We start from the raw sequence: 22,198 nt of genomic DNA, 5'->3' as shown, positions 1-22,198 counted from the left end.
CAACTGCAGCTAGGGGCTGGGGAGATGGAGAAGGTGAGAATTGTCTGGGCAGGGGCTTTCCTTGGAATGCCATGAAGAATGAGATGGAACCTGTAGAATTTTCTATGGCTTATGAAGAATTGGCCCAGAAGTCCATTGCTGGATACACCTTGTAGCTATGTCTTCATCCTTTTACCTCTCTCTTAGCATTCAGTAGAGTCTTTTTTGAAAATTCCTGCTGCATATACACACAGGCACAGACACAAAGAAAGCAAAGCAAAAATCAAGGAGAAAAGGTGACGATTTCTTATTTAGTTTTCTATATTCCCCATTAAAAAATTTCTTTCTTTCTTCTTTGGCTGTGTCAGGTCTCAGCTGTGGTACTTGGATCTTCTTTGCCACACAGACTCTCTAGCTGTGGCACACAGGCTTCAGTAGTTGTGGTCCGTGGGCTTAGTTGCTACTTAGCATGTAAGATCTTAGTTCCGACCAGGGATCGAACCTGCGTCGCCTGCATCGGAGGGCAGATTCTTAACCATTGGACCACCAAAGAAGTCCCCAATATTCTCCATTTTTAGTGCATGTACTAATATATAATTATAATTATGAGATCCTGCTACACCTGTAATTCTGCAACTTTTGTTTGTTTGCTTAACAATATCCGGTAGACACCTTTTATTGATTATTCATGAAAATCTCCTTCATTTCTTTTGCCAAATGAGCTTCTCATGGTCAGGACTGTTACTTCCAGTCCACATGCCAGCACATGAGAGGCCTTACCAGGAGGTCCTGCTGGAATAGTAACAGCAGCCACCATATCCTGACATGAACTAGATGCCAGGCTCTGAACTCAGCTCTTTCACATGTTATGCCATTTGATTCTCACAGCCCGTGTGCCACTGTATGAAATAGGTACTGTTATAATTTACATTTTTCAGATGAGAAACTAAGGTGCAGACACTTGAAAGCCCAAAGTCACACAACTGGTAAGTGGTGGAATTGAGATTTGAATCCCGATCTGTCCTGTGCCAAGGCTCAAATGAATGAATAGGTGGCTGATGGGGTCATGGGTCCTGGAGAGAAAGTTCTGTCTTCAGAACCTCCCCTGTATGTCCTCGGTTCTCACTTACAAGTGTCTGCAATGCTTGGAATCAGCACATAGGAGGGACTCAGTCAAGGCCCTTTCTTTGCTGGCAGCAATCCTGTGGCTGTGCCTTCCTTTCATGGGAAGTGGCATTTTTGAATCTCTTATTCTAAAAATAAGCTGTAATTTGTTAGGAGCCCTTAAGGACCAGCCCAGGCAATTCAGAACAGCCATTTGCCTGTCAGCCTCGCAGTAAATTAATCAGAACCCCAAAGCCTTTTCCCTCTTCCCACAGGCCAGCACTCTGGAAACGCCCAGTGCCTTGCTACAGCTCTTCTAGAAGACTGTGGGGGTGTCAAGGGCAGTTTAACACAGATCCATCTCTCTGTAAGAAAAATGAGAGGAGAGAGGCATGAGGGAGAACCAGGTCAGCTCTGCTGCCAAAGATGAGAACTCAAAGGAGTCCCCAACCTGGACGGGTGCTGAGTGACAGAGACACCCCTGGATATCAGCTGTGACTCTGTAGAATCCACCTGGGGTCTAGAAACTGGAGTTCCTATCCCAGTGGCCATGCTGTGCAGGGCCCTTCTCAGAGAGTCTCTTTCTCTCTCAGCCCCTTAAAATCTCCCACTATGAAATGATGGGGTGTGTCTAGCGATGCTATCTGGTGTTAGAAACTGTAAACACTATTGCTGATAGTAATAATAATGAATACAAATGGCAGCTGCATCATTTGTGGAGCACCGCGGTTGGTGCTTTCCACACAGTGTCTTCTGTGATTTTAAAACGCACACCGCAGTGACTGTCTTAACATGCCCATTTGGCAGATGAGCAGAATGAGTTTCAAAGAGAGCTAGTACGGGCCAGAATATGGATATATCATCCCAAGATTTTCTGGCATCAGTACCTGAGCTCCACAAACTTATGTGTGGGTTCTGACCTCAAGGAAGTGAGGAAGTGCTAAGAAACAAAGGGGAGGTCAGTTTGACACAAGTTAAAATGTGTTTGTGCCTACATGAGAGTTAACACAATGCCATGGGTATTCAGGGAAGGGAGAGTCAGCTTCTGGCTGGGGGAAACTAGGAGGAGTTGTAAACCGAGATGAGACAGTAAGGGCAGAGCATGAGCAATGGGCAGATGTGGGAAAGCAGTGGGTGTGCTAGGGGAAGTTTGGATAAACTGTGTGTGTGTGTGTGTGTGTGTGTGTGTGTGTGTGTAAAGGTAGGAAGAGATCAGACCAGGCCAGGCATTTGGCCTTTATTCCATAGGCAATAAGGAGCTTACACAAGCGATGTCTCAAGAGACCAGCTATGCTGCTGCAGTCAGAGAGGAAGCGGGCCTCCGTGCATCTGTGTCCCGGCTTGTGAATGCAACTCTGTGCCAGTACGTGGGAGGGCACCAGGCAGGAGACCGTCTAGAGCTGTGTCCTGTACCATGCTGGGGCTGGGTCTTGGACTTCCTTCAAAGGCCCCCCTCCCCACTTCTCTGGGCCTCCAAGATGCTTTGCACATTGTATAGTTCCACAGAAAAATGTCACAGTATTATTGGAGGGCCCCCTCCCATTTTAAAGGCAACAGGAGGGAACGTAGATAGCAGACAAGGAATTAATAGCGGAGGTGGGGACTGGAACCTACCATGCCTTTTGAGTTCAAGCTGAGTTCCTTTTCTACATTTTGGTGAGTAATAGAAATAGTATTTGTTGAGAGATTACTCCATACCAGGCCGTGGGCTAAATACCTTTACATGGATTATCTCATTTAATCCCACAATCCCCTGAGAATGCCCCTCTTGAAAACAAGTCTTGTCTTCCATTTCGATTTGCCACCGCGCCTAGCACAAGCGCTGGGCACTCTAGCTAGACCGGCGGTAAAAACTTGGAATAGTTAGTCTTACAGATGGGGGAAAAGGCAAGACGGAGGGGGCGGGACCGTCGATCAGCCACGCCCCTCAACAAAGCCACGCCTTCATGGACCTGACGTCACCAGATAGTCCCGCCCCTCATTGTCAGTCCCGGGAGCCGGAGGAGGCGCCGGCCTCCGGGAGCTGAGCGCCGGAGCCCGTGGCGGGCGGGAGCGCGGGCCGCAGCCGCTGAGGTGAGGAGTCCGCGGGGAAGTGGCGGGAGGGCGGCGCGGGAGGCCGGGCGGCCGGGCGGAGAAAGGAGAGCGCTCGGAGGGGGCGGTCTGCCCCGCCAAAGAGGGTCGGGGCACCCAGGGGTGACCGGGCAGAACCGGCGGGCGCACCCCGGCGAGGGCGGGCGGCGGGTGAGGTGTGTGGAGTTGAAGTCGGGGGTAGAGTTTGAGCGGCATTTCGGAGAAAGAGCTCCGAAGGGGACATCTCTGGAGCGAGACCTTGAGAATTCTTTTGGAGTTGAGAGATTTTTTTTTTTTCTTTTTTTTCTCCTTGGTGGGGGGGAGGGAAGGTTCTGAGAGACTTCTTGGTGGGAGAGCGAGAATCTGAGGTAAAAAGAAAATGTCTGGGGCCAAGAGCTGAGGAGAACGTGTTGAGGGGGCAGAGGAGGAGTTTTGGGGTCGAGTTTGGGAGTTGTGGGGGGTGGTGGTGGTGGTGGGGAGACGCGCGGGGCGCGGGAGCCGGGTGGGGGGCGGGGAGCGGCTCGGCCGGGCGGGGTGGCGGGGGCAGCCGGGACCGCCGGGGAGGGGGGCTGCGCGGGGCCCGCGGGCACCCGGGGAGGAAGGAAGTGATCTTACAGGAAGAGCCCGGGAGCTCCCGAGGAGGAGGAGGAGAGGAGGAGGAGGAGGAGAGATTTGGGAGCGCGCGGGCCGGCTTGCGGGCAGGGCTGCTGGCCCCGGCGGCGGGGGCGGGGGCGCGGCCCGGGCGGGGGAAGGGCTCCGCCGCAGCCGTCGGTCTGCCCGCAGCGCCGGCCCCGCGCGCCCCGGCCCGATGCTGCTCTCGCGGCCAGACCGCTGGGCCGGGAAGGAATTCGAGGCATTCGCTTTGTTTAAGTTGCCAGTAGACAGTCCTCAGGACTAATTAATGGTGGAATCTGCTGGGGGACACGGGCGAGCCGGGCCGGGGCCGCCCCTCACCCGCCCGCCCGCCGGCCAGCCAGCCGGCCGCCGCGGTGAACTTTCCGCAGCGCGCGCGGCCCGCCTCTCCGCGCGCTGCACCCCCCAGCCCCGCGCGGGGCGGGGAAGGAGCCATGGCTTCCCGGAGCGCAGGAATGAAGTGCGGTTTCTGGGGCCGGTGGCCTCGGGCGGCGAAGGCTGCTGAAGGAAGCTCGGCGTCTCCGGGGCGGCCGGGCTGGGGATGTTTGGAGCCGGGAGTAGAGAGGTCCCTGGGGTGCCTGCGGTTTCTGTTAATAACCTTGAGGAGGCTCTGCGAGCCGAGAAAGACCATCTTGCTTTGGAGCATCTGTTTCTTCATCGCGTCAGTCCCTTTCCTTATGCTGCAGAGCTTGTTGTGGCTTGTTTCGGAAATGCCGAGACCAGTGCTCACACTTGAAGGGTGGGAGAGGCAAAGAGAATAGGCAGGCCCCCAACCCCCTTCAAAAAAAAAAAAGGGAAAAAAAATTCCCTGCAGTGTGATTTCCAGAAAGCCAGAGAGACTGCAGATTCCCCGTCGCACCTCCACTGACTTGAATGACCTTGAATGAAAGGAATTGTGCCTCTAGTGCTTTATCTGTCGATGAAGGAGAAAATACTCTTCGGACCTCCCTGCCTTTTGGGGATATTTCGAGAGGTGGGGTTTGTTCAGAGCGTTTTACAGACTGCTGCACTTCTGGCCTAAGGAGTTGGACTGGTGTCAGAGCCGAATTCAGATCGCCTGTTAAGATTTTACTACCTAAGATTAGGGAGGGAGGTGTTTGGATTTTAGGGGGATGTTTCCCTTCGGAGAATCTGTACAGTATGTTCCAGATGGTTTTCTGTTACTTTGTGTGCAGCCTTGGTGGTATTCATGTGGTTTACATGAATAACCCCCATATAAAAAATTCTTTTCTTGTTAGAAATAATTATTTTGCTCAGAATTCTCCTTGGGGCAGATGAAGGTTTTGCTGAATTTACTCAGAAGAATTTTCCAGGTTTCTAAAATTAAATCACTTCTAAACATAGTAACTGAAGTTTGAAGAACTGGAAATGGTGGGATGGGAAGGAAGTTGATGTGGAGTATGAACTAGGCAGAAAATAGGAATTATGAATTAACTTTGATTAATAGATATTTTCTTATTCTTAAATAGTTGAAGACCAAGAAAGGGAACTAATCATGTCGTGCCCAGTAATTGTACTGGGTGGTCTTCACAACAATGCTGTGATATGGTAGTTGGCATCCCTGTTTTACAGATGAGCAAACTGAAGCTGACTTTGCTAGGTGTATGCATATAACTAGTAGGAAGTGGAGCTGGAATTCAAATCCAAGTTTGTTTCTAAGGTCCACTGTGCATATTGAGTTGGGAGCCAGGAGGCCTAGTTTCTAGGCCTTTGAGTCAGCTACTGGGTCACCATGGATCCTAGAATAAGTCAATTAAGTCTATTCCCTGATAATACTGTCTTCTGGCAATATTGTCAGTAAGTTTTGAGATATTTATATATATATTTTTTTGATAGAAGGATAAACATAAGGTTGTGGTGGTGATATATGCGGTAGGTGCTTAATTTTTTTCTTGTCATGGAGGCGTTTGTATTAAAATAAAGAGCATAGATATCATTGATGTGATGGAAGATGATGGATAGCTAATGGTCCTTCTCCTGTAGAGGCCATCATTAAGGTGACATTCATAATAAAAAATTGAGCCATTTTTCATGGAACATGGCTTTTGAGGACTGTATTAGTTTATGAGTAGAGCATACACATTATATACAATAAAGCGTTTGCCTACAGTGCGGGAGACCCGGGTTCGATCCCTGGGTCGGGAAGATTCCCTGGAGAAGGAAATGACAACCCATTTCAGTACTCTTGCCTGGAAAATCCCATGGATGGAGGAACCTGGTAGGTTACAGTTCATGGGGTCGCAAAGAGTCGGACACAACTGAGCAACTTCATTATCACACTATAGGACCCAGATAGTCAAACTGAAAGATGTGATATAAACTTTGATGCACATCGCAGATGCTCAGTAAATATTTGCTGGATGAGTGAATGCATGCATTCTCTTGTAAAAAAAAAAAATCAGCTTTATTGAGGTATAATTTACATACAATAAGATTCACCAGTTTGAAATGTACAGTTTAATGAGCTTTGATAAACACATACAGTTGCATAATCACCACCTTCGTTTGTGTAAACCGTGTGTTATCTCTTAGCTGTTGGTTAGCAGTGATCGGTTGGGAATGCTGTGAAGTCTCTATGTTTAGACTCAATACTGGTGAGATCAGAGTGAATACTAGAGAGTCAGTGTGGCAACTTTGTAGGAAACAGCGGGAACTATAAGTGTGCATGACAAGAGTGAGAGGTAGAGATGGGGACACTTGTCAGATCAGCAGAATGATAAATTCATGAGGAACCAGGTTTTCATTACTTTTTAGGACAGGGGTACACTGTGGGGAAAATAAAAATTACCTGAAAATTTGTTAATGACTTGAACTTTTATTTTTGTATCTTTTTGGAAATGGTAGCTCTTGAAATATGAAACTTAACATCTTTGGCTATACTTAAGGAGTACTTCACACATTATGGTTGTTCAAATAATTCTGAAGGGTGGGGATGCCATAAAATGATTAAAGGCCTTGCCCTTCCTTCCACCTGCAATAGAATACCCTTAATGTTAATCTCTAACTTGTTTTAGCTAATATTCCACAAAGGGAATACATTAGGTAGGAATTGCATCTTCCTAGGGAAACATAGGAGAGGGAAATGGCAACCCACTCCGGTGTTCTTGCCTGGTGAATCCCAGGGGTAGGGGAGCCTGGTGGGCTGCCATCTATGGGGTCGCACAGAGTCGGACACAACTGAAGTGACTTAGCAGCAGCAGGGAAACATAGGGAGAAGGCAGTGGCACCCCACTCCAGTACTTTTGCCTGGAAAATCCCGTGGATGGAGGAGCCTGGTAGGCTGCAGTCCATGGGGTTACTAAGAGTTGGACACGACTGAGCGACTTCACTTTCACTTTTCACTTTCATGGATTGGAGAAGGAAATGGCAACCCATTCCAGTGTTCTTGCCTGGAGAATCCCAGGGACCGGGGAGCCTGGTGGGCTGCCGTCTATGGGGTCGCACAGAGTCAGACATGACTGAAGTGACTTAGCAGCAGCAGGGAAACATAGATTGTCTTCCTTCTCTTAATTTCTCAAGTCACTGCACCTGTCCCAATCTGATTTAGCACAAGTCTCTGTCTTAGAAAATGCTTGAAACCACTTTATCTGACACATGTTTATAAGACACATGTTTATCTGTGACCCCTTGTATTATTATTTTTTTTCCATTGGACGGCATGGGAATGCAGGATGTTAGTTCCCCAACCAGGGATTGAACCTGTGCCCCTGCAGTGGAAGTGCAGAGTCTTAACCACTGGACTGCCAGGAAAGTTCCTTTCTTGTTTTTCCTTGTCCATGCTGTTTCTGTATATTGACTCTTATATAATTCTCTTCTCCCACCTGTGAACCTTGAGAGTGGAAACCCATTCAACCCTACATATACCATTGCTGCTGGTGCTTAGTCACTCAGCCATATACCATTAGGAAATGATAAAATACCAGCCTACCAACTCAACATTTTAGGTGGTGATAGAAAATGATAACTATGAGGTAGTCATTATCCTCTTTGTAGATGAGGGATCTGAGCTCAGAGCAGTTACTGCCAGAGCTGGTGAGGGGCAGATTTGATTTCAGCTCACATAAGATTGATGTTCAAGTTTAGAATCTTTCTGTTTCATCACACTGTTGTTTTGGAGTTGGGACAGCAAGAGAAGAGCTTGAAAATAGCATATAAAAATGTAAGTTAAAAGATAACAAGCATGACTAAACTTTTTAGGCATTGCTGTTTTCATCTATTCCTTTTTTAATTTCTAGAGGTACCTCCTTACATTCTAAGGAATTTATAGCTTATCTTTTATTGCATAACTCCCTTTCTAGACCTAACTTATTCTTTATGAACATGGTACTTTGTAATCACTGGTTACTTGACTTACCCTTTCCCCTATATTATATGTATCTGAAAACTTCCACCAGGTTAATTTGTCAGTCAAGTCCTTCCATATTTGCATGTGCTCCTCTGTTGCCATTTTATGTGGACAGAGTAATATTTTGAAAACATGTTACTAAAAACTTGCAAAAAAATTTGAAACATTATTACAAGTTTTGATTGAAGTATGTAGTATTTATATGTTCAGTTCAGTTCAGTCGCTCAGTCGTGTCTGACTCTCCGCGACCCCATGAATCACAGCACGCCAGGCCTCCCTGTCCATCACCAACTCCCGGAGTACACTCAAACTCATGTCCACAGAGTCGGTGATGCCATCCAGCCATCTCATTCTCTGTCGTTCCCTTTTCCTCCCACCCCCAACCTTTCCCAGCATCAGAGTCTTTTCCAGTGAGTCAACTCGTCTCATGAGGTGGCCAAAATATTGCATTTATATGTAGGAAAGTACATTTAAGAGTACAACTTGATGATTTTTTTCACAAACTGAAGATACCCATGTAACCAGCACCCCGATCAAGAAACAGTGTTACCGGGACCTATAGAAGCCCCTGTTGAGTTCCCTTCAGGTTCTTGCTGCCCTTCCACCTACCGAGGGTAATCACCATCCTGACTTCTACTAGATCCGTTTTTGTATTTTTGTAAAAATGGAATCATACAGCATATACCCTTTTGGGTCTGCCTCCTTTTATTCAGCAGTGTGTGAGTATATAGAAACTTTATTTATTTGGCTGTTCTGGGTCTTCACTGTTGCTCAAGGGCTTTCTGTAGTTGGGGTGAGCGGGGGTTCCTCTCTAGTTGTGGTGTGTGGGCTTCTCATTGCAGTGGTTTCTCTTGTTACAGACCACAGGCCCTAGAGCACGTGGGCTTCGGTAGTTGTGGGGAACAGGCTTAGTTGCCCCTCAGCATGTGAAATCTTCCTGGACCAGGGATCGAACCCATGTCCCCTGTGTTGGCCAGCGGATTCTTGACCACTGGCACACAAGAGAAGTCCTGCAGAAACTTTTAATGGTTTTAACTTTCTTTGAGACTTAAATAAAATCCAAATTCGAACTCTATCTTGGCCTGTAATGCTTTGTATAATCTGGCCCCACTGGGGTACCACTTTGTCTTATGTTAGTTTCATGGTCCATTGTGCTTCTGTCACGCTAGCTGCTTATTTATTTTTAAACACAAGTTCTTTCCTGTCTCAGGGCCTTTGTACATGTGGCTCTTTCTTTCTTGAACACTCTCTCCCCTGCACTTTGCCTGGCTGCCTCCTTCCAACCTCAGCTTATGATCAGAGATACTTTCCCTCATCATCTTAACTTGCTAGTCCTTTCCCGTTATTCCCTGTTACTGGTGTCTGTTGCCTCCCTTTATAACACCTGTTACAATTTTAATGATATATCTGCTTGCCTGATTATGTCTTCTCAGTAGACTTCACAGGGGCAGGAAACTCATCTGCTTTGTTCACCTAGTACATAACACAGTGACTGACATGTAGTAGGTATTTAATAAATATTTAATGACCATATTCACAATTTAGCACATTTATTTCCACTATCTTTTGTCCTTTTCTTCTCTTTTGCTGTTTAATTATTTCATTTTTTCCGTCCTTCAGGGCTCAGCTCAGTTCCTCATCTTTGAAGTCTGTCCTAACTTTGCAGTAGTGTTTCTTCGCTAAAATTTTGACATTGATTGCTGATACTCCTCAAGTTCTTGGTTAAGTCACACTAGCTTGTATCTCCTCAGTCAGGTCAGAAGCTTCTTACTTTCTCAAAAATCTTGTGGCTTGTAATGCTCATACCCTTCATGTTCTTGGTTAATTTGATTAGTTCGTATCTTAATTTGATAAGGTTCTTGATCAGAGCTGGGTTTGTGTTAACTGGTAGTCACCTCAATTCCTTTCACTGAGTTTTGCACATGCTAGACCCTCAGAGTTTTAGGTGATTGATCATAATGATGCTTATATATAGATTACAGTTTAATTTCTTAGGCTTATTAATATTTTAATGAGAATTCTGCTTAGTGTTTTCTCTAATCAAAAGGCTGAGATGCCCCAGTTGCTTCAGGTGAGAAGGTATAGGAGTCCATTCCTGGTGCAGTTACTTCTTTGGAATCTTTCACTGGCAAAGAAGTGTACAGTTTCTTCTTGGAATGACCCTTAATCAAGTGTTTGTCTAATGCTCAGATTAAGCTCTTAACTGAAATGAGATACTGGGTATATACCTCATTTGAATTACTTTGTTAAATAACATTTTATTTTGATATCAAGAAAGAAAAATTTAAGCCACTTAAATCTGTTTAAAGCCACATTCTATGACTTGCCAATAAGCTCTCTCAGTAGTTATTCTTTTTTATTAAAGGTAGAAAAATGTGGGACTTCCTTGTTGGTCCATTGGTTAAGATGCTTCCAATCAAGGGGATCCCACTTGCTTCCTGGTGTGGCCAAATAAAAAAGAAAAAAAGGTAGAAGAATGTATGTATGAATTTCCTATTTACTTTAAGCCAATTTAAGTGCAAATTTGAATTAGTAGTAACTGGGAGAGTTTAACTTAATATAAGTGTAACACAATTTTGTGATAAATATGTCTGTTTTAAGAGATACCTACTATGTATTCTGAGTTTCTTCTTTTTTGGCTGGCTGTGCGACTTTGGGGATTGACTAGGGATTGAGCTCAGGCCCTCAGCAGTGAAAGCACAGTCCTAAACCTACTGGACCGCTTGGGAATTCCTGATACTATGTGTTTTAAAGCAGGGATCATTTGACTTTTCTGATGGAACTATATCAGAAGATTATAGGGTAACTTAATAATTGTTTTTATGGAATTATTGGACAGAGATGTTTAGGAAGTTTCTGAGACATTGGAGTGACTTTTTTAACTTTCATAATCTTCTCACTGTTACATTATTCTTTAGCAATTTAGGAATATTTTATGAAATCAGTCTATTGCTTTTTAGCTTTTACTCCAATTAGGTCAAGATAATAAGTATAGGTGAAATGCATTTACATTTATCCATACTTCAAAACAGTAGTAAACTTCAGTAATCATAACTGTCTTTTGAAGTGTGAAGAAGCAAATGATAAGCTGTGGTGAATTCATTAAAAAAAATTTTTTTCAGAGTATATTACAAAGTTGGTATGTATTCAACCTAATCTCCTACACTTTACACAATCACTGTAGAATTGTTCATAATGTTGGCTTCTAAGCATCATGAGATCTCAGAGTACATTTCTGAATCATTAGATTTTATTCAAATAAAGCTTTATTAATGTGGTTTATTGTTTTCTGATTCTTTGACAGATTATTCATTTGTGTCTTATTTTCATACTTTGACCGTTTTGGTTACATAGCACCTTACCTTATAATAAGATTATGTAAAACTCTATGATTCCAGTTCTGTAGCCTCAGAAAGCCTTCATTTCCCCATTTTTAAGATGGTGAGAGTGGTTGTGAGGATTAAATAACGTATAAAAGTCTTTCCTGGTGGCTCAATGGTAAAGGATCTGCCTGTCAATGCAGGACACGGGTTTGATCCAGACCTTTGGGTTGAGAAGATCCCTGGAGAAGGAAATAGCAACCCACTCCAGAATTCTTGCCTGGAAAATCCCATGGATAGAGGATCCTGGTGGGCTGCACTCCATGGAGTTGCAAAAGATTTGAACACAGACTTAGTGACTAAACAAAACAAATGGATAAAAACACTTAGATCATAATGTTAGGGTGGGTCCCTGGTGGCTCAGATGGGAAAGAATCTGCCTGCAGTACAGGAGACCTGAGTTTGATCCCTGGGTTGGGAAGATCCCCTGGAGAACGGAATGGCAACCCACTCCAGTATTCTTGCCTGGAGAATTCCATGGACAGAGGAGCCCGGTGGGCTACAGTCCATGGGGTCACAAAGAGTCAGACACCACTGAGGCAACTTAACACGCACGCAGTTTACCCAAACTGGTGTGAACCAAATTAAGTTTTCAAGAGAAATGGATATTAATAACCTTATTAAATGCTGTTCCTTCAGAGGCACTCAAGGGAGCAAATATGGAAGCATGATAGTTTAATGGTTCAAACTGAACAACTTTAGTCATTATCCACAGTACCATTTTCCTGCTTTACATAGATCCAGTACTCATTCAGATTTCTAGTTTTGTTACTATGTAATTTTTAAAAAATATTAATTTTTATTTGTTTGGCTGTACTGGGTCTTTGCTGTGGCATATGGGATCTAGTTCCCTGATCAGAGATTGAACCCGGGCTCTCTGCATTGGAAGCATGGAGTCTTAGCCACTGGACCACCAGGAGGTCCGTCTGAAGGGTATGTGTAAGGGAATATGACTGTTTTTTAAAAACAGTTTCCAAAATGAATAGTTATATATTTATTTTAATGAGATTTCCAAACTGAAATATTTGGTATACTTCTTTTGAACTTGTCTATAGAACATATTTCATGTTCTTAATCCTGTTAAGTCTTCATTTGGGGGAATTATACTTAATTTTTGGAGATAAGTCTGATGAATGAAGTGAGTAATCAACATTATGTTGGTCATAAATGAGATGTAATTCTCAAGGTGGAGACTAGGATTTTTTTGTGTGTATGACGCTTGTCTTTAAGAATCTTAGAAATGAAGTTTCAAAAAGGTTTTGAGTCTTGGAGGCGTTGTTGAAAGCAAAACTTACTTCCCAAGATGACTTGTATAACACTACTCATTTTGACCCTCTAAAAATAAAAATAATTACATGAACTTATTTAACTTGTATTATGATTGAGTGGAAACTCTCTCTAATGAAAGCATTATCTTGTATTAATATCAACATGGTTTTATTTGTAGCCTTTTAAAAATTAGTTAAAAAAATTTTTTTTTACTAAAAGTTTTTGGAAAGGGGGAAAAGGAACATTTTTAGTGTGCTGAGAGTCAAATCTGTATGAGAACAGATTTGAAATTACTTACAATAAAAAAGTGAAAGGTATTTTCCCACTTACCAAGGCATTATTTGTATAGACTTTCTGCAGAGGCTAAAGAGTTCCGATAGAAAAATGACAGCATTTTCCTGTTTTTAAACATGAAATCTCTACTTTCATCCAGTTTCAAGCATTTAACTGGAAAAGTTTAATGTTGAACAAGATAATAGAAGCAGTTTTTGTCTCTTTAAACCTTGAAACAGATTTATCACAAATACACTATTTCTAATTACCTGGGATAATTTATCTGGTTTAGGCCATCTGAGTGATTTATATCTAATATCAATGAATCAGCAGCTATTAAAGTCTTACACTTGAAAATTTTTCTAAGATTCTTTCTTACTGAGGACTAATAATAAAACCTTGCATTTATTGACTATGTTCCAGCCACTGTACTTAAGTGCTTTTTATATCTTTATTTAATCTTCCTCTTAATAACCCTTTGGGGGTAGATACTGTTAATTATCCCCATTTAATAGATGAAAAAGCCTTAAGATATGACCTTAGTTTGCCCAGAGTCAACACAACTGGTGAATACCAAGCTAGGTTTTGACTCTGTCTTTGCTCTTGAAAATTACATTGCTCAAACCAGAAGACGAGATGATTTTATGAACTGTGTGCATTTAAGATCTTTATTCCCTGAGTAAATGAGGTCAGCTTTGGCTTATGTTCCTTAGGATAGGAAGAATACCATTTTTAGGTCTTGATAAAGTTAGAGATACAGTAAATGTCTTTAACATGAAAGACTTAGGGAATTTACAGAAGCTAATTGAAGATAAAGATGCAACAAATGTAATCAGGTTATTTGTGTAACAAAGTAATGGACCCTGGTAAGTTTATGTCAGGAATATCAATTTTAATGCTTTCTACCACAGCTGTCCTGGAGTGCAGTATGGGATGGTTTTAATATAATTTGATAAAATTCTGTACTTCTTAACATTTGCTAAATTTTTTTTTTTTCGGGTAGGAACTTGAGGACTGGTGATTATGTTAGACTTTTGTTTTTAAGTCTTCATCCCAAGGATCTTACAGTAGTATGTTGGAAAACTAGATGGGTGGGTAGTGAGGCAGTTAATGGAACAAGGAGAAATAATAAGGAAACAGGGATAAAACTTCAGATTATAAAGAGAGGTAAGAGGGGTGGGATCTGAGCAGAAATTTTGGAAGGTAGTAGTCCGTCTATGGGGTCACACAGAGTCGGACACGACTGAAGTGACTTAGCAGCAGCAGCAGTCATTCACTTAGTAGGTGCAATCCACAGGGATGCAGAGCACCTAGAGAAGAGGAATGGAGAGGAGACAAAGAACACAGGTTTCAGTTACATTTTTGGTCAGTTTCACATTAAATTTAAAAGCCAGGAGTTTTGTGAATTTTATTCATTTTATAGTTCTGGTTTTATATTTGATCCAGACCTAATTAATGTGGAGAAAACAAAAAGACAAAGGAAGTGCAGTATATAGCCTGTGTTCTTAAGGAATTTAAAATTCTCATTGGGGAGACAGTACGTAGTTTTTAAAATAGTTCTGCAAGTCTTGGAACTTATATAAATGCCAAAATGGGGGATGTAGACTTGTGGTTCCAGAGCTTGGGTTTCATGAAACCAGTCATATTTCAAAAGAGACTTTTGTTTTCCAAGTAAGGACATGAAAATGAAAAACAATTTTCTCATCTAATACCACCATTTTGTAAAAGATGAAACATTTTAAAACAGGAATGAAAGGGCATCATCTCAGATGAAAGGAGTTTTTTATATTGAATAATTTAGCCTCATGAAAAGTTTACTTTGGTGGGTTTTTGTGTGTGTGTGTGAAAAGGCCGTTGGATCTGTTGTACAACAGCATTGCTCTAGGAGGTCTGTTATGCTACTAACATATCAAAATGATAGGTCTTGGTTTACTGAGATGAGTCTGGGCTGAAGTGGTCAGTGAGCTTCATGGAGGCAGTTAGACTGGAGTTTACAGTGATGGAAGGGCTTCCCTGATAGCTCAGTTGGTAAAGAATCCTCCTGCAATACAGGAGACCCCCGGTTCCATTCCTGGGTTGTTAAGATCCCCTGGAGAAGGGATAGGCTACCCACTCCAGTATTCTGGCCTGGAGAATTTCAGATTGCAAAGAGTCAGACAGACTGAACGACTTTCACTTACACTCCTGCAATGCAGGAGACCCCGGTTCCATTCCTGGGTTGTTAAGATCCCCTGGAGAAGGGATAGGCTACCCACTCCAGTATTCTGGCCTGGAGAATTCCAGATTGCAAAGAGTCAGACAGACTGAACGACTATCACTTACAGTGATAGGATTTGAATAGGCAGAAAGGAAGGGGATAGGTTTCCAGGCCCCAGCAAAGCAAGAACAAAGACACTGAGATTGGAACAAACTTGTAATATTTATTGTTTGATCCTATAATAGAGTTAGATTATGGACCAGGAGGAGATAAAATTAGTGAGGTAATTCTCAGTCAGATTATGAACAGTCTTGAAAGTTATACTGAGGAATGTGGACTTGATCTTGCCAACATTTGGGAATCATTGAAAGTTTTGAATAGGACCATGACTTGATAAACTTGGAATTATAGGCTGATTAATCAGGAGTGGCTTCCCTTGTGGCCCAGCTGGTAAAGAATCCGCCTGCAATGTGGGAGATCTGGGTTGGGAAGATCCCCTGGAGAAGGGAAAGGCTACCCACTCCACTATTCTGATCTGGAGAATTCCATGGACTATATATATAGTCCTTAGAGTGGAAAAGAATCAGACACAGTTGAGCGACTTTCACTTTCATTATGTAGATTGTTAGAAAGGAGGCCAGTTAAGAATTGTTTTAGAAATTCATCTGTGAACACTATGGAGATCTGAATTTTGGGAGTGAAAAATGAAAGCGGGGGATATGTTGGAGAGAAGTTTTGAAGAAGGAAGAGATAGGACTTACTGATGATGTAGAGAAAGAAAGAAATGATAACTCTAAGATAAAACTGAGGAACATTTGTGATATTAGTTAACTCTGATGTTGGGAAAGGGGACAGGATGTAGCCTTTTGCCTTGAATTCTCATCAGGCTACTTTACATCTATGTGTTTTTACAACTCCATTTATTTGAGATATGTTGAGAATCTCTGATATTGCCCTGGGGTTGAATTGGAAGGGTTCCTCTATTATGGAAGTAGTAATTACTGGGGGTGAGGGGGAAGATATGTTTCAAACCACCTAGTTCTTAGTTATGGACATTATACTCCAAAAATAACATAATCATTAGATCATCAAGTGCACAGAATTTTTGGAACAAATTTTCCTTAGAATTTTTTAAAACAGAATTTGTCCTGTGTATATTAGCAGTGTAGCAATAACTTGTTCACCTTGGATGGCTTAATTTATAATAATATTAGTTAAAATAGTCTTCCAGTTTCTGATGTTGCGACAAGTTTTAGTAGAATGTATTACCTGGTATTTCTTTAGCATCTGCTGTATAACAGATACTTGCTAATTCTTTACAACTACCCCATGAAATAGGTACTGTTATTCTACTTTATAGAGGGGGAAACTGAAACTCATCAGGGCTTAAGAAATATCCCTAGGGGACTGGTGGGGTTAGGACTCTAGATCACCATGACAGAAAACACATGTTCGTTCAGTTCAGTCACTCAGTCGTGTCCGGCTCTTTATGACCCCATGGGCTGCAGCATGGCAGGCCTCCCTGTCCATCACTGACTTCCGGAGTTGACTCAGACTCATGTCCATTGAGTTGGTGATGCCATCCAACCATCTCATCCTCTGTTGTCTCCTGCTCCCACCTTCAGTCTTTCCCAGCATAAGGGTCTTTTCAAATGAGTCAGTTCTTCACATCAGGTGGCCAAAGTATTGGAGTTTCAGCATAAGCCCTTCCAATGAATATTCAGGACTGATCTCCTTTAGGATGGACTGGTTGGACCTCCTTGCAGTCCAAGGGACTCTCAAGAGTCTTCTCCAACACCACAGTTCAAAAGCATCAATTCTTCGGCGCTCAGCTTTCTTTATAGTCCAACTCTCACATCCATACATGACCTGGAAAAACCATAGCTTTGACTTGATGGACCTTTGTTGACAAAGTAGTGTCTCTGCTTTTTAAATATGCTGTCTGGGTTGGTCAGAACTTTTCTCCCAAGGGGCACACATCTTTTAATTTCATAGCTGGAGTTACCATCTACAGTGATTTTTGGAGCCCCCAGAAATAAAGTCTGTCACTGTTTCCACTGTTTCCCTATCTATTTGCCATGAAGTGATGGGACCAGATGCCATGATCTTAGTTTTCTGAATGTTGAGCTTGAAGCCAGCCTTTTCACTCTCCTCTTTCAGTTTCATCAAGAGGCTCTTTAGTTCTTCTTTACTTTGTGCCATAAGTGTGGTGTCATCTGCATATCTGAAGTTATTCATGTTTCTCCTGGCAATCTTAATTCTAGCTTGTGCTTCATCCAGTCCAGCATTTCTCATGATGTACTCTGCATATAAGTTAAATAAGCAGGGTGACATTATACAGCCTTGATGTACTCCTTTCCTGATTTGGAACCAGTCTGTTGTTCCATGGCCAGTTCTAGATGTTGCTTCTTGACCCACATACAGATTTCTCAGGAGGCAGGTCAGGTGGTCTGGTATTCCCATCTCTTTAAGAATTTTCCAGAGTTTGTTGTGGTCCACATAGTCAGAGGCTTTGGCATAGTCAATAAAGGAGAAATAGATGTTTTCCTGAAACTCTCTCGCTTTTTCAGTGATCAGTGGATGTTGGCAATTTGATGTCTGATTCCTCTGCCTTTTCTAAATCCAGCTCGAGCATCTGGAAGTTCATGGTTTATGTACTGTTGAAGCCTGGCTTGGAGAATTTTGAGCATTACTTTGCTCGTATGTGAGATGAATGCAATTGTGCAGTAGTTTGAGCATTCTTTGACATTGCCTTTCTTTGGGATTGGAATGAAAACTGACCTTTTCCAGGCCTGTGGCCACTGCTGAGTTTTCCAAATTTGCTGGCATATTGAGTGCAGCACGTTCACAGCATCATCTTTCAGAATTTGAAATAGCTCAACTGGAATTCCATCACCTCCACCAGCTTTGTTGATAGTGATGCTTTCTAAGGCCCACTTGATGTTGCATTCCAGGATGTCTGGCTCTAGGTGAGTGATCTACCATTGTGATTATCTGGGTTGTGAAGATCTTTTTTGTATAGTTTTTCTGACTATTCTTGCCCCCTCTTCTTAATATCTTCTGCTTCTGTTAGGTCCATATCATTTCTGTCCTTTATTGTGCCCATCTTTGCATGAAAAGTTCCCTTGGTGTATCTCATTTTCTTGAAGAGATCTCTAGTCTTTTCCCATTTTAATGTTTTCCTCTACTTCTTTGCATTGATCACTGAGAAAGGCTTTCTTATCTCTCCTTGCTATTCTTTGGAACTCTGCATTCAGATGGGTATATCTTTCCTCTCCTCCTTTGCCTTTCACTTTTCTTCTATTCACAGCCATTTGTAAGGCCTCCTCAGACAACCGTTTTGCCTTTTTGCATTTCTTTTTCTTGGGGATGGTCTTGATCCCTGCCTCCTGTACAATGTCAGGAACCTCCATTCGTAGTTCTTCAGGCACTCTATCAGATCTAATCCCTTGAATCTATTTGTCACTTCCACTGTATAATCATAAGGGATTTGAGTTTTAGGTCATACCTGAATGGCTTAGTGGTTTTCCCTACTTTCTTCAATTTCAGTCTGAATTTGGCAATAAGGAGTTCATGATCTGAGCCACAGTCAGCTCCCGGTCTTGGTTTTGCTGACTGTATAGAACTTCTCCGTCTTTGGCTGCAAAGAATATAATCAATCTGATTTCGGTATTTTATGTTCCTTATACTGTTCTGTTCTTGAATTAGACCTCTTAAGAATAAAAATAAAGCGTGGGTTGGCTGAGATAATTGATTAGGTAGTAATTCAGATTAGTGAAGTGCTCCCCAGATTTAACTGCTGTCATCTACCCTTTTCCATCCTGTCTGTGTGGGTGGGGTGGGGTGGAGTCAGCTTAAAAGACCAAATAGGGTCTGAAGGAAATGGCAACCCACTCCAGTGTTCTTGCCTGGAGAATCCCAGGGATGGGGGAGCCTGGTGGGCTTCCGTGTATGGGGTCACACAGAGTCGGACACGACTGAAGTGACTTAGCAGCAGCAGCAGCAGCTCTAGTTCTAGTCAATCATATTCACTTATATCTTGGATAATGTTCCTCAGGTCCTTTTGTAGAGTGCTTAGCAAATCCTTATTAAGAACAAATGTTCAATTCAGAAAACAAAAAACCCCAAACTTTTGAGACAGTTCAGCAAATTGCTAATCTTGGCAAATGAAATAAAAGGAAGTTTCAGGGTCCAGCTTCTGGGAAAGTGGGACTGAAGATCATTCTACTTGAAAGTGTAGTTACTACTGGAGACACACTGTTAGTGATCCTCAGCTCTTTTTTGGTCTGTTCCTCTCTTCATTCCTCTATCATCTACAGCCATAAAATTCTTTAGCTTGCTCTTCTTCATGTTTGCCATTGATAATTACTTCAAAATTCTATTTTTACTGTCTCCTCAACATTATATGTCTAAGCTCTATCCGTTTCCACCTCATTTATGGTGTTCCTTTACGAGCTGCTGCTTCTGAGTCTGGTAAAACCTGTGCACAAATGTGAGCTGAGTCCTAGGCTCTTAATCTTTCTCCCAATATTTCTCCATCTCCTAACCCATAACTGAAAACTCTTTCTCTCTGATGAGAAGAGTTATTCCTATTTTTGCTGATTGAATATGGGAATAGATTAATATAAGTATTTCTGGTTCTTCACTGTCACTTCCAGACCATTGTTTTGCCATTATTGTATGGCTTTTGCTTTTTCAAAGCCCCTGTAGTCTGCTGTCTCCATTCTTATTGCATTTGTCTGGTGACTTTCAGGGTCCACATGAATCACTTGTCCACTCTGTTCCATCCCTAGTATCCACTTTGTTTAGTACCTCCCTCTTAGCAGTTATTCTCTTTCTCTTATATTTTTAGCTTCACTATTTAAAAACAAACTAACAAATGTTTATTTCTAGGTCTTTGCTGCGCTTGGGCTTTCTCTAGTTGTGGTGAGTGGGTACTCTTCTTCATTGTGGTGTGTGGGCTTCTCACGGCAGTGGTTTCTCTTGTGGAGCATGGGCTCCAGGGCATGTGTGGGCTCAGTAGTTGTGGCCCATGGCTTATTTGCCCCGTGGCATGTGGAATCTTCCCAGACCAGGGATCAATCCCATGTCCTCTGCATTGGCAACTGGATTCTTAACCTCTGGACCACCAGGGAAGTCTGGCTTCACTCTTTATTGAGTCTTTTCTTTCAGATTATAAATACACTGAGGTCTTTTCTGTCCTAAAACAAAGAAATAAAAATCCCTTTGCCTTTCTATATCTTAGAGTTATTGGGATTTTTTTTCTTTCACTCTGAAACATCTTTAAAACGGGCATTTTGTATGCAGCTTTTTCTTTTACGCTCATTTGCTTATTCTTTAACATCTTTCCTGTCTTGTTTCTTCCCTAACATTTTATTGTAAAGACATTTTCAGAAGATCCATTGTCCTTGTATTCAGGCATTTTCGTAACCTTAATCTCTTGATCCTTAATCTCTCTGCTGTATTTAAGATATTGATCATCTTCCTCCTTGAACCTCTGTTCTTTGATTTGGAGTTAAAAAAATGTGCCATCCATCGAGCCTGGTAGGGCCATTTTACTCAGAACTTGGCTGGGTGTTGAGGACTCTGGTGTTCATCTTGTAGCCTATACTGACTAGCAGAGAAGGGGTGGCGCAGACTGGCACTGTGCACCTTACAGAGCTCTGTACCTTGTGGACTTTTAAATAAATAATTGATTTGACTTGCCAGTCATCCTGTCTCTTTCTCTTTCCCTGATTCTGCTTGCATATAAAATGGATTCTAGGCTTGACTCTGGTTATACTATAATACCAAAACAAGCATATCTCTTTTAGAGCAGACTTTTGGAAAGAGTGTTATGAATTGAGTCCTCTGGTAAACTCATGTGAGATTTTAAATGCTCCAGAAAATTTGGGAAAATTGAATGAAAATTAATGGAATGAATGAGAGAAATTTTGTCTTCTTTCTTACTTGAGAATGATTTTCATGAAAAGTTATTTCAAGAAAAACAGATTGGCTTCTATCACAGCAAAAATAACTATACTGAGAATGTCAGTAGAGTTTCTAAGCCCTGCTTATTAGTATTTTCAAGAGTATTTGCTATAGTAACAATGTGCTGTTCTCTGGAGTTTATTAGGATTTTGACCTGACTTTGCCAAGACAGTTTCAGAAAGTTGCAGAGACAGCTGGGAAGGAGTAACCTGAGTAAATATGGGTTAGCCTAACACAAATATAGTAGAGTAAATTTTTTGAGATGACATGATTTTTTTGATAAGGAAACAGTACTGAGTAATGCCACTTTTTTTGTTGTTTTTGCTATATTAAATGAACGTTGAAGCCTTGCATCCTGTTTGTTTGTATTTTTTTATCCTTAGAGGTTTTGAGTCATTCTCTGTTCTCTGATGTTTATCACCTTTTCCTTACAGGAAATGGAATTATTTAGCCCAGAGAGAGGATAAAGGACTTTGGACTGAGTCTGGAGGTTTTGGCTGAGTCTTTGTTGTTATCTAGCTCTACAAACTCGAGCAAGTTACGTTATAGTTTGGACTTCAGATTTGTCAAATGAGAAGCTGGAGTAAAAAATTTCTAAGAAGATACTACCATTTAATTTGAGGAGTTTTGCAATGTGTTGTTTGACATGTGAGAAACACAATGTAGCATGAATTCTTTGTGGCAGGTGTTATAGCTGTCTTACACAGGAGGACCCTGAGGCACAGTTAAGTAACTTGTCTGTGCTCTTCTTCAGAGCGACATTTTATCTGTGACCAGCTCCTGTGGCCTGCATAGCTGTCTCTGTTACACGTTAATTTTATAATGCATACAGACGATGCATATGGTGCTGGGAAAAAGTAGAATTCAAATATTTGTTGCATATTTGACTAGGTCATTGTGTTGCTTCTTTAAGCCATGTGTTATAATATTCTAACATACTTTTCATTACATACTACATTAGTATAGAAATATATACTC

General features: G+C 42.1%; 1 protein-coding gene across 5 annotated transcripts in view; it reads left to right on the top strand.

The window, feature by feature from the left end:
- Nucleotides 1-22,198, top strand: part of LUZP1 (leucine zipper protein 1) — a 103,466-nt gene that overhangs the window by 3,289 nt on the left and 77,979 nt on the right. The window contains exon 1 of one of the 5 annotated variants that reach the window (XM_055398262.2): nucleotides 2,791-3,156. The exons of 1 other annotated variant lie outside the window; for it this stretch is intronic. The gene's annotated coding sequence lies outside the window, so the exon portion shown is untranslated. Of the gene's footprint in view, nucleotides 1-2,790; nucleotides 3,157-22,198 lie in introns of those variants that run through there. 3 more of the 5 variants (XM_055398257.2, XM_055398258.2, XM_055398259.2) reach the window with 3 other exon arrangements.

This window comes from Moschus berezovskii, chromosome 2 (genome assembly GCF_049115385.1).
Source record: "Moschus berezovskii isolate FMDL1 chromosome 2, NW_MosBer_1.0, whole genome shotgun sequence".
Taxonomy (NCBI): Eukaryota; Metazoa; Chordata; class Mammalia; order Artiodactyla; family Moschidae; genus Moschus; species Moschus berezovskii.
The sequence above is the reverse complement of the archived record's forward strand: the minus strand, read 5'-3'. Positions and strand labels throughout refer to the sequence as shown.